Below are 12,650 nucleotides of genomic sequence, written 5' to 3' on the forward strand. Positions count from 1 at the left end.
TAATTGAAAATGTGCATAAAGATTGATATTTATTCACACCATCCTAACATTAACGTGGTTTTTACTGTGACCAAATGCACCTGTGATTACCTCCAGATGTTGTTTGGATTGTTGAATCTTAAATGCCTTTTATATTTGCATTTAGCCCATGTTAATTATGAATACAAAAGGGGGACACAGAGGTGGAGGCACTGAAAATGTGAATTGTTAAAATGAAAAGCAATAGGAAAAAGAAATTCCCTAGAAAGTGAAGAAAGTGATTGTGTAAGAGAAATGATGCAGAATGGGACAAGGTCCTTGTCACCGCCTGTCCCCGTCATTTAGAAGTGAGAAAGGGAAGGATAGAGGGAGATGGAGTGATGGAGAGGAGGACAGAGGGCTCTGTTTCGCCTCAGAGAGCCACAGATGGAGAGTGATGATAATGCAGCAATAGACAGAGGACAGAGAGAGGAGGAGAAAGGGTGAGAAGAAGGGAGAAGAAGGAGAAAAAGAGGTAAGCATGGTGTTTCAGAAAGGTTTAGATAGTAGAATATACACAGTAAAAATCTAGAATAGTGAAAGCTGAATATGGACCATACAATCTGTAAAATTGCCACAGCCATTATTATCCTTAGACTGAAGCCCTGGAGATTTCTGCTGGACTGCTTGCCAAATTAAAGCCCAATTTTATCAGGCAAATAGCCGACTAGCTGACTAGTGAAAGCATGTGTCTTGTATCTAGCTTGATGTCCTGTTTATTGCTGTTATGAAAATGCAATCTGTTTCCACATGTTATCCGGATAATGACCAGTCCGTTCATTTCCTTTGCATTCGCAGCTGGTATTCATTTGCATCTATACTGTTTGCATTCTTTCAGATTTAAAGGCACAGAGATGGGTGACTGAAGCCTGGATTAATCCTTCATTTGAAATGGACAGAGTCATGTTTAATCACTCTTTGGAAGGAGACAACAGAAATAATGAACACAGCTACACTTTCCTAACTGAGGATGAGGGAAAGGAGTGATGATTGATGTAAATAGATTGTGCAGGAGTGCTATGGTGAGTGGCTGGCAAACTTCAGAGTGAGGCTTCTACCCAGAAGTCAATGCTCAGTCACAAATTAAAACACAAACATGTGATTTCAGACCACAGGGGTGGTAGTATTCAGTTGTCCTACTCCTGCTAATAATCCTTTGTGTCATTTGCGCCAGCAAACAATCCTTAAAAATGTGGAGGAAGAAGTATCAGATGTATTACTTAAACATACTACAATGAGTTTTTAACTGGTTTTGATGTTATACTGATGTAATATGTCTATTTTTATTTGGCTTTGTACAGTCAATGGAAGGTCACAGTAGACATTACTCTAATACAAGTGGCTTATAACATAAAATTTTACTGAGCAAGCTGTTATTTGTAGGCTTATATGTAACCCTGGTGTATGAACAGCAGTAAAAAGTTTACTTTGTTTCACCGTCAGTCTTACATAGCCACAAATAGATACCTCATCACTGTGCATCCTGCAAACAGCTGTGTTTAAAAAAGAAAAATTGTATTAAAAATTAAGTTGCGTCTTTCTTTGAATGAATTGCAGACGCTAGCCAGATCAAGATTTTTAGAAGATAAGACAGCTGGGGCCGCCGGAATCAAGACAAAATTAAAGTTCCTTAGTTTCTTTAAAACTTGGGTTTTATTTAATTATTTTCAGACGCAGTTTTTGTTATATTTGTTAAAAATCATCTTCACATACCAACAGCAATGATCAATATCTGTGGCTGTTACAGGACTGTAATAAGCATGCGTGCTCTGCCTATGTCCATGTACTCTGCCTGTGCACTCATTGTGCATGAAAGTACGTTTTGGGGTAGTGGCTTTGGAGGGAGGCTTGGAAAGGATTTTTTCTGTAGGATCCTATTTAAAATTTAGCAGTCTCTTGCTACTTTCTCCAAAGTTACCTACCCCAGCTTTAAGTAACAGCAGTTCTATAACAGTGTCACACTGTTTCTACCTTTGCACCTGATGGACAGGAGCTGTAATTACTATGGCTTTGTCACTTATTCTATGCCATTTTATGCCATTACTGGAAATTACTGGTCGATTTTCTTTAAAGAATCATCTGTATTGGCTTGTGCAACAGGACTAGGTATAATGTTTACACTTACTTTCCAAAAACACAATTCAAACTGGAATTATGTGATGAGGGAGGAGAAGCTCCGGTGTTTGACCATCCATGACCATAAAGCAGCAGTGTCCACCACAGCTCTAGGGATGCTTTCATGTTGCTCCCATTGTGTCACTGTGTACTGTGTGCGTACAGTATGAGTGTGTCTGTATTTGAGTATGTGGTGTGTAGAAACGAGTTGGAGGAGTAATCTTTCCTTCAGAGATCAAGAGAATATGATGTAAAAAAGCTTAACAAAGCAGTAACACACATGCTGAACCACCAGTGTGCTGAGATGTTTGTTAAACGTACGCAGCCTGATCCATGTGCTGTTGCTTGAGCTTATTGCTTCCTCACTTGTTTGCTCTGAAATAACTCTACATGTTGTTCGTGCCACAAAAGAACATGGGCAGCTCATGCGCCTTTCATTCTTGAAATTGAAAAGTGCATTGTGGGGAGATAACGTGTTCTCTTTTCTTCTTGACATGAAAGAAACTTATTTTGATATTATGTTGCTGATGTTATTTCTTTTTTATGTGGAGATGCTCTTGATCTCGTCCTTATACCTGCTTTTGATGCTTTGTGTGCATTTGTCTGTGCAGTGTGTATGTGTGTCGAAGTTTGTGTGTGTGTATTAGTGAATATGTGGGCATATACCTGTATCTGAATGGTTTGATGTCAGTTGTTTGTTCTGTTTGTATGGGTTGAGCTTTTTCAATCCTTTCTACCCTTTCCATCCCTTCCCAGCATGCTGCAAACAAATGTGAACTTGTAAAGGCCGCAGGCGTTCTCAAATCAAAATCTCCACCATCATCTTTGAGTGTGCAGCACTGCTGCTCTCTGTCCCAAAGTCACCACGAAGACTCTACAAACAACAAGGTGATTTTTCCCTCTTAGCAGCAAACGACAGTCACTTGGAAAAACAAGCCTCTATCAAGATTTAAAATTGAATAACACTTGTTGTTGCAAGTTGAGATAGATCGAGCGGTGATTGTGCTGACAAACTGGCAAACTCAACAGAGAAAGAGGCACAAGTGTGCACATCAGAGGCAATGCCCAATATATATATATATATATATATTAGGGCTGTCCCCGACTAAGGATTTACATAGTCGAATCAGAATAATCAAGTCCTGCCTATAGTCGACTGACAGTCGAATCATGTGTGTTTTTGTGCGCCGCGATTGCGAGCCTGTGAGGGGGTTGTTACACATGGTAGCTCTGCTTTAATCTTGAGAAGTTGCAGCTGCAGTCACAATTCATTCAACTTACATAGTAAATTTCCAGCAAAACTGAGGCTTATTGTTGACCCTTTTCTCTCTCTCACTCTCTCTCGCCTGCCAATCACAGGCTTGTGTAGAGTTTTCGTGCATGCCATGCCACAAACAGCTGCATGCACGTCGCGGTTCCTCGGGGATCTATTTCACGTAGCCGGCTATTTAAAAAATAAAGAAAATATTCTTTGTGTGGTTCATCAATGATGATTTATTTAGAAATTATCCCGTGACGTGCGGACAACTCGGCACAACACGGGCTACGTCTCTACAGCAAGCGTTCCTCTTCCGCCACCACACACACACACACACACACACACACACACACACACACGCTACGCCTACACATGCGCACTGACGACCCAGGGTTAGGGTTACAATTTTGGATTTATTTACACACTTTAAAAACAAAAAAGTTTTATTCTATTTACATGTTTATTTACAGCAATAAACGTTGAAATGTTTATTGTTAATAGGCTGTATAGTAGTAGTGGGAGAAAACTGGTAGTTCTATGTAAAATCAGACTTTGAGCACCCCCATATCGCCAAAATGGCATGATCCTTGTTTCGCTGCGAAGCTTCACAGTCGAATCAGGCATCGAATCTTCGACTATTGGGGGTCAGCTCTAATATATATATATATATATATATATATATATATATATTTTTTTCCCCCCAACCATTTCATAGACTTGAAAGGATGGATGAAGATTAAGGATTTTGTGCATGAACAATGTGTCGGTTTCCATCTGCATATCATCCTCATTACATTGCATTCCAAATCTGGCTAATGATGACATTTCTTGGCATGCGGCATGGTACATTTTCCATACAGAATCTATTAGTAAACGTGGGCTCAGTCAGTCTACCAAGGTGTGCTTGTTTCAGAGAGTGACACAAAGGTCAGAAAGCCAAAAAGGCGACCATAGTAAGCATAAAACACACAAAACTGACTACATTATTTTCATCTACAACCATATTCAGAATCTAGTTCCCATGTTTTGTAAAAGCATACATGTAAGGTGTGTGTGTGTGCATTCCTTCATGGCTACAAAGAACATGTGTTTGAGCCTATTTATGTCCATGTTAGACTTAACACAGCAGAGATGTAACCCATCAGGTTTCTAAGTGCACCACCGTTTCTCTCTCTCTCTCACCGTCTGTCTGTTCCGACTCCCACACCCTTTCAATGACAGTTTCAAATCTATTCTCTTTATTGGAGGCAAACAGAGTGGAGTGGAAAAAAAGAGAGTGAAATGGCTTTGATGTGTAATAGATACTCTACTATTCCTTTTGAGGGGCACCTCCTCAGAAATGGTGCTTTTTTATTCTTTCTTTCTTCCTTTCTTTCATTCTTTCTTTCTTTCCTTCTCTCCTGTTGCATACTTTTTGTCTGTATTGATTTTTCCTCAGACATGAAAGAGGGTGCAGAGACCGTCAGTATTGGGTGGATTTGATGTGTGTGTTTCTATGTGTGTGTGTGTTTGACTTTCAGCATCTGTGTGTGTGCGTGTGTGTGCGTTGTGCGTTGCATCCCTGCACTTCTGCCAGATTCCTTTCAAGGGCATTATGTCTTTACCGTCTTCCATTTGAAAGTGATGCGACAAGAAAAAGTGGCTCCTTTGAAAAAGCCTAAAGAGGTTTTTTTATTTTATTATTCAGCGCAGTGGCATGCTTTACTCTCAGAGGCTGAGGTCTGGGAAACAAAATAGTGCTGATGCCTAGATGTGTCTGGGAGGTTGGGGGGAGAGGGGGGGGGGGGGGGGGGGCTTCTCGGAACAAAATAAAAGCAGATTGCTGGACTGCTCTACCCTGCTTGTATTGGTTGAAAAGGAACTTGTGATTTTTGCTGTGTCTATCGATCTGTCTTTGTTATAGCAAAAGCCACACATGCAGGCACATGAAGAAACATACACCCCAGACACACCATTCTGTACAGTATGGAGGTATTTTCCTCTCTGTTTTTTTTGTGTGTGCTAACTAGCTAACTTAGATGTGCATTAAAACCTCAAAACACACAGCATACATAGACATAAGCACATGCACATGGGAACTCCAATTCACCTCACACAGTCACATATGGGTAATTGGAATGCTACTTTGAAGCATGAGCCTTCCATATATAGTATACACATGCAATAACAGTATATGCACATGTATAAGACCCTTTAGTTTAGAATATATGACGTTGACGCAGCAAGATTCTCTGTACGCATAGTCAAAGCTTCCTACAATGCCAGGCATTCTAATCATGGTAATAATATGAAGGAAATTCACGAGGCAGGGAAGAAGCAAGGATGAAGAGATAGAGGAAATTAGGTATAGGTTAAGAGAAGAGACCGCAAACACAGAGGGAGAAACATTGATAAATTTCTGTGAGATATACAAGTATAAGTGTATGTGTCAAAGTATGCATGTATGTGTGGGCATGTGTGTGTGTGTGTGTGTGTGTGTGTGTGTGTGTGTGTGTGTGTGTGTGTGGAGGTGGTCAGGCAGTCAGGAACAGTGTCATCCTGTTGCTATGAGACAGCTGGTCTCACCAGAGGGGGCGAGAGAAAGAGAAAGATAGGGAAGAGCCCCCTTAGCACGGTTTTCTTTTGAGGCCAACTTTTGGGACCGATGACCATTCAGTAAACATATATTTTAAAGCACTGTGTATGTATAATGAGAAATTTTACAAAAATAAATTCAACAGTGTAATTTGGAGGCAACATGCATTTACAAAAGCATGTGGAATAAACCTGTTCTGACACTTAATTGAAAAATGTGGGAAACCACAGACATACTGATGACAATTTTGAATATTTTAATCGTACTGCACACAGACAATTCACTCAAGACTCAGGGCCAGACCCTTTGCATTTACTTTTCAGAACGCCAATTCCAGGGATTGATCTCTTGTGTGATCAAACGTGAATTCAGAAAAATAACGACCACATTCGCGGACTGTCGGCAGCGGCTGGTTGCACTTGTGTTTTTCACTGAAAATCAAAAGAAGAGAGAATGAATGAACATGACTGGGAAGCGCTTTCCTATCAAAAGTATACATCCTATACATACCTCATGAATTCTATTCTATTCTATTATAATTATATTAATCTATCTAATGGTTTACTGATAGGTGGCTATAAACAATTATTATTTTTAAATTGGAAAATAAATTGAAAGATGCGAGCAGCTGCTATTCAGAAAATAGCTGTGAAGGAAAGTAGGAGACAGAGGAGGAAGAAGAAGAGAGGAGATGGCAAGGACAAAGCAGACAGATATGGATAAAAAAGAAGCAAATCTGATGAAATTAGAGAAGCAGGAGATGGGTAAAATTATAAAATACCATGCTTTTTTCTTAAGTAGACAGTATATAGTAGCCACGATGTGCCAAAGGCCAACGGTTTTTCTGGAGAGCTGACACACCACAATGGGAAACAAAGCAGAGGTGGATCCTGATACATCTGAGCAAATCAACCTGTGTCAAGAAGCCACTGGTGTAGTGGCTATTCATTCATTTGCCATGTGTGTTGGCCTTTAGGGCCCAAGATTTCTATAGGTGGTGGTTGATTTTCACTTATTTTGAAACTGTGTGATATGGTAAGGAAGTCCACAAAATGTTGTAAATTGGCAGTAAAGCAATTCCAAAAACATGGATTTCAGTTTAATAAATCCATTTAATAAATGTGATGCAAATTTAGTATGACTGCATACAAAAACAATGAAAAAACAGACACATGACTACATTTCATTAATGTACAAGAGGAAAAAGGGAGACTGGAGGAAAATAATACAACGCAACCAAAACATCACAAACAAAAATGGACAAAACAATCATCAGTTACAATAAACAAACTCTGATTTGATTGGATCAACATTAGCGCTACATAGAAATATGTTGCTATGTAAAATGCATATATTCCAGTAAAACTTTTTTTCTTTCATTTAAGTCATTTTATATTCATTTTTAAAACATAACCAAGAAAAACAAAACAAAACAAAAGTGGGAATAATTTCCTTGTTCTTCTCACCCATGTACCACCCTTCCTCAAAGAAGCAAGTTTCTGCCAGCTCCTGCTTCTTCCAGGGCCGTCTGTCATTGGCTGTTGTTATTGTAATTCTTGCAAATGTCTGAGTGGATGGGTTGAATTTGAGTTCAAATTCTTGAAGGGACTGATAAAAAAAAAGGTTCAGATTTAAAGCGATAAAGATACGAAAGCAGAGAAAAGATGGGGAGGGAGGAGAGAGGGGAGATGGAGGGATAGATGGCAAGTAAATGGGAAGTGAACTGGAGGATTTAAGGAAGAGAGAGAGAGAGAGAGAGAGAGAGAGAGAAGATTGTGGATTGTGTGTGTGTGCAGTTAAACTGTTGTGTACATATCTCCCTCTCTGGAGCTGAAGGCAATAATATGATGATTGGGATATGATCTATATAGGTTTGGCCTTGAGCAGGGATTGCTGTCTGGTTAGACTGCACACACACGCACACACATACATACACACACACCACACACACACACAGAAGTTCCCGCTTTAATCTAGCATGCATTTAGACGAGACAGACGATTTTGTCTTGTGCTGTAAATATGTCGGGCAGCGCCTCTCTCTCCTTTCTCTCCTGTTTTTCTTTCTCTCTTGTCTTCTTTCCTTTTCTTCCACCCGTTCCTCCTTGCCCATCTCATCTCTTCTTCTTCCCTTCCACCTCTCTGCCTTCCTGTCGTCCATTTATCTTCCTGCCCCAACCCTGCACACACCACACATATACACTGATGTGACGAAAAGGCCAAGTGCGTCCATGTGTGTGTGTAAGTGTAAGTGTGTGAGCCAAGATTCTGTCACAGCTTGAGTGGTCTGACTTTTCTTGCTCTGGATCAATGAACACAAAGGATGGTGTCCCTCACGGCCCCTAGGAATCTGTGTGTGTATGTGTATTTGCTTCTTGTTGGATTGAACTCCCCAAACAAGTATATCTAACATATTTCCTGTCAACAGTGCGGTAGTTAGAAGTGCTATTGTGGTTTTTTTAGTGTGTGTACGTCCTTATATGTTTGTGTCTGTTAGTGGGCTTGACAGTCGTGTGACCAGTGACCTATGTGGTTTGAGGCCTGTAGCAGTAATCCATGCTGGGGCTGGAGGAAAGAGTCGGAGGGTGGTCACTATATGGATCAATATGTCAGCAGTGCACAGTTGTTCGCTCTCTCTCTCTCTCTCTCTCTCCTTCTTGCCATCATTGCTGCCTCATCCTACCTTTTCTCTCTCCGTCGCCATCTTTCCTTTTCTGTCTCCCACCTATTCCCTTGTTTGAATTCTATCTTTCTCATTTTACTTTTTCTTTCTCTCTACTCTTCCTCCGTCCCCGTTCATATTTCAACTCCTGCCCTTCATCTGTAAATCACTCCCCTCCCTCCTTTCCCTATTTCCCCCCTTTACTTATCTTTCTTCAGTGCCAACTTCGCTCCCCACATTCCTCTCCCATGGCCACTTGCCATTCTGTAAATCTATTTTTCTCGCTCTAAATCACTGTCTTCATCACCTCTCGCCATCCTCCATCTCTTTCTCTCTTTCTTCTGAGCCAGTCTCCGTCTTTCCTCCTCGCTCCCTCTCTCTCTTTCAAAGGCAGGATTCTATTTCTGTGCATTACCAATCTATCATTGCTCCTCCGACAAAAAGACATATTCTACTTTTCTCTCTCTCTTAGTTCATTAGTATTTTGTGAGAAGAGCACAACATGCTAACAAATGTGCTGTCTCTCTCCTCATCTTCGCTCTCTCTTCATTAAATGGTCCAACAGTATTACTAATGTATTCCTCTAGTGTTTCTATGGGGACTTCACATGTGTCAGTGATATCCAAAAAAGCAAAAAATGTTTTCCTTAACCTTAACCAAAGAAAGATCAGAAAACAGTCATATGACTCATGCCTTTTGCAGGGCACTGACAAACAATGTGGTCGTTAGAGGACGCAGGACCAGAAACCTCTATTTTATGCATATGTAATAATAAAAAAAACAACAACAAAGCATTAAATTTTAAAAGTTCATTAAATGAATGATGTTTTCTCAGTCAATCAGTAACTGTGTTAAATAATTGTGATCTAAATAATGTCCAGAATAATCGTGAAAGAATCATGATTTTTGCCTTAATCGAGAAACACTAAAACCTAAAACACTTTTTCCTGTTATTTTCACCTCATCCGCCCTCTCCGTCCCTCTTTCACTCCTCACTCTCTCCTTTATTGCTGCCCTCCATTTAAATTGGTTTTGAGCAGTGAAAAAAACCCCAAAAACCTTTGATCAAAGTAATTATTTTGATAAGACATGACAACCCAAATCACTGATGACTGGTGCACATGCAGTATAATGCACTTAACACACACTTTCATGTCTCTTTCCCCCCATTTTTTGTTGAAGGAAGATTCAAAGATTAGCCTGAGGTACTTTCTCTCCTTCAACAACCCCCATCCTCTAGTCATCTTTCGCTTTCTCTTCCCTGACACTATGATTGAGATAATTTAACTCCATGCTCTGAGAATCTGACAGTAACATCTCACATGCTCACAAACACATGCATATGCATATACCTTGACACCCTTTTATCTCCCCCCTCTGCTCTTTCTCTTCCATTTCCTGCTGGTCCTCTGGGAAAGAGCTGGTTATGCTTTTTGATTGCAATAAGCCCCAAGCCATGTTTTCAGAATCTGTTAGTCTTTCTGACATGCGACATGAATAAAACTGTCTAGAAGATATTTGGGCAGATAGGGTCTGATTCGCCCCTCCCAGTAATTGCAGGGGTGTTCCCGATTCGAGGCTTGTCAGAACAGATTATTACAATAGTGTGAAGGGGTTTAAAGACATAATCTTAACGTGACTGACTGGTTTGGAGTCTCCCCCAGTTTGATTCCTAAATATTAAAAATGCTGAATATTTACGACTTGAAATCCTGTCGTGTGAAATGAACAATGAAACATTGGTAGAAACCCGCAGCAGCCGTTGAGATTGCTGACCGGGAAGTGTACTTGTGTAAGTGCAACAAGCTGACGACCAGTTTGCTTCTGTGTTTTTTTTTTTCTGAAGTCACGTTTGATCATGCAAGTTTCTGTGAAATCAAGTCCCTGGAAATTGTCTAGTAAATGCCAAGCGTGTGGTCATTATGTCTGTGGTCTTCTATATTTTTCAGTTAAGATTTGAACATCCTCTAGTGTGAACCAGGCAGACATGTTCAATATCTGTTTTTGTTTTGTTTTTAATTAAAAACTGCTTAATGTTATTAGTCAATCACTGATATTCGCGAGTAGTGTTTGGCTTTTAAATGTCATATTTCTACCTCATATACAAACAGCTCCAGGCCTTTTGTGCCTCTCTTTGGCTGTGGGATCTAGATTATATGGTGTTTTTTTTTTATTTTGTTTTTTTTACAAGAACTACAGAAAACATCCAGTATCAACATTGACATAACAAATCCAGGACTATCCGTCTTATCAGTCTTGTCTCCATTCCTCCATTCTGGTTAATATTCTGCTCACTTCAGCTAATAGACACTTTCCAAATACCAACAAGCTCAGCAAGTTGGCTGCATAGCATACAACCTACATCAAAGCTGTGTTATTACTTCTCTGACCAGTGGTTAGCAGCTAACTAGTCAAGAAAATGCTAGAAATATGCTAGAACATTCTGGAGCTCAAGTCAGGCTCAAGCAATGTTTATCTTTCTATTTAGAAAGCCAGTCCTGACATCACTTCCTGTCTCTCAGCTAGCTAGTCTCTGTAATGCTCACAGTGAGGATTTTTTAATTGTCTTTCTAAATGGTTAAATGTTTTCTATATTCTGAAATAATCAAGTATTTATTACAGCACATGCTATTAGAAGCTGTAACCTTATTTATTTTAACTTCAAATTTGCTAGCATAAAAAAAAGGTTCCCATGAAAGAAAATTACTTGTGTGCACAATTTTTGTTTTTCACCTTTATTTAACCAGAAAGAAAACTCGTTGAGATTAAAAATCTCTTTCCAAGAGCGTCCTGGCCAAGACAGGCAGCAGCACAATTAATAAACTGTCTAAAATTTCATATATATTTACCACAAGTAAACTACAAGGATCATCCGAGTAATCATTCATAACATCTACAGCCAGTGTGTACAGCCTCCACGTCAGTTAAAAGTACATTAAAAGCAACCAGTGAAACCGGCTCCTGAAGATTCAGGACATTTTGTAGCTGATTCCAAGCGCAGGGGGCCGCATACCTAAACGCCCCTTTTCCCAATTCAGTCTGGACTTGAGGGACAGATAGTAGTAATAAGTCCTCAGAACGAAGACAACATCTTCCTGTGCCTTTCTTTTTGATGTAGGTTTGTAGGTATGGGGGAAGCAGACCAAGAATAGCCTTGTAAACAAAAATGTGCCAATGATTAAGTCTACGGGTGGAAAATGCAGACCAACCAACCCAATCATACAAGAAGCAAAGATGAGTAAGGGCTCTAAAGTTTGTGATGAACCTCAGAGCTCCGTGGTAAACAGTATCCAACAGTTTTAAGCTTTGGGAGGATGCATGCATGTATATACAGTGGGTACGGAAAGTATTCAGACCCCTTTAAATTTTCCACTCTTTGTTTCATTGCAGCCATTTTCCAAAAATCAAAAAAGTTCATTTTATTTCTCAGTAATGTACACTCAGCACCCCATCTTGACAGAAAAAAACAGAAATGTAGAAATTTTTGCAAATGTATTAAAAAAGAAAAACTGAAATATCACATGTATTCAGACCCTTTGCCGTGACACTCATATTTAACTCAGGTGCTGTCTATTTCTTCTGATCATCCTTGAGATGGTTCTACACCTTCATTTGAGTCCAGCTGTGTTTGATTATACTGATTGGACTTGATTAGGAAAGCCACACACCTGTCTATATAAGACCTTACAGCTCACAGTGCATGTCAGAGCAAATGAGAATCATGAGGTCAAAGGAACTGCCTGAAGAGCTCAGAGACAGAATTGTGGCAAGGCACAGATCTGGCCAAGGTTACAAAAAAATTTCTGCTGCACTTAAGGTTCCTAAGAGCACAGTGGCCGCCATAATCCTCAAATGGAAGACGTTTGGGACGACCAGAACCCTTCCTAGAGCTGGCCGTCCGGCCAAACTGAGCTATCGGGGGAGAAGAGCCTTGGTGAGAGAGGTAAAGAAGAACCCAAAGGTCACTGTGGCTGAGCTCCAGAGATGCAGTCGGGAGATGGGAGAAAGTTGTAGTAAGTCAACC

The 12,650-nt window shown here is 40.1% G+C and overlaps 1 protein-coding gene across 1 annotated transcript in view; it reads left to right on the top strand.

Annotated features, from left to right (window-relative positions):
• The window catches only part of LOC119899362 (zeta-sarcoglycan), a 422,063-nt gene that overhangs the window by 16,994 nt on the left and 392,419 nt on the right, over positions 1-12,650 (top strand). The gene's annotated exons all lie outside the window — the stretch shown is intronic.

This window comes from Micropterus salmoides, unplaced genomic scaffold, assembly GCF_014851395.1.
Source record: "Micropterus salmoides isolate LMB-PRFRI ecotype aquatic unplaced genomic scaffold, ASM1485139v1 Ms_hic_scaffold_12, whole genome shotgun sequence".
In the NCBI taxonomy this organism is placed as follows: domain Eukaryota; kingdom Metazoa; phylum Chordata; class Actinopteri; order Centrarchiformes; family Centrarchidae; genus Micropterus; species Micropterus salmoides.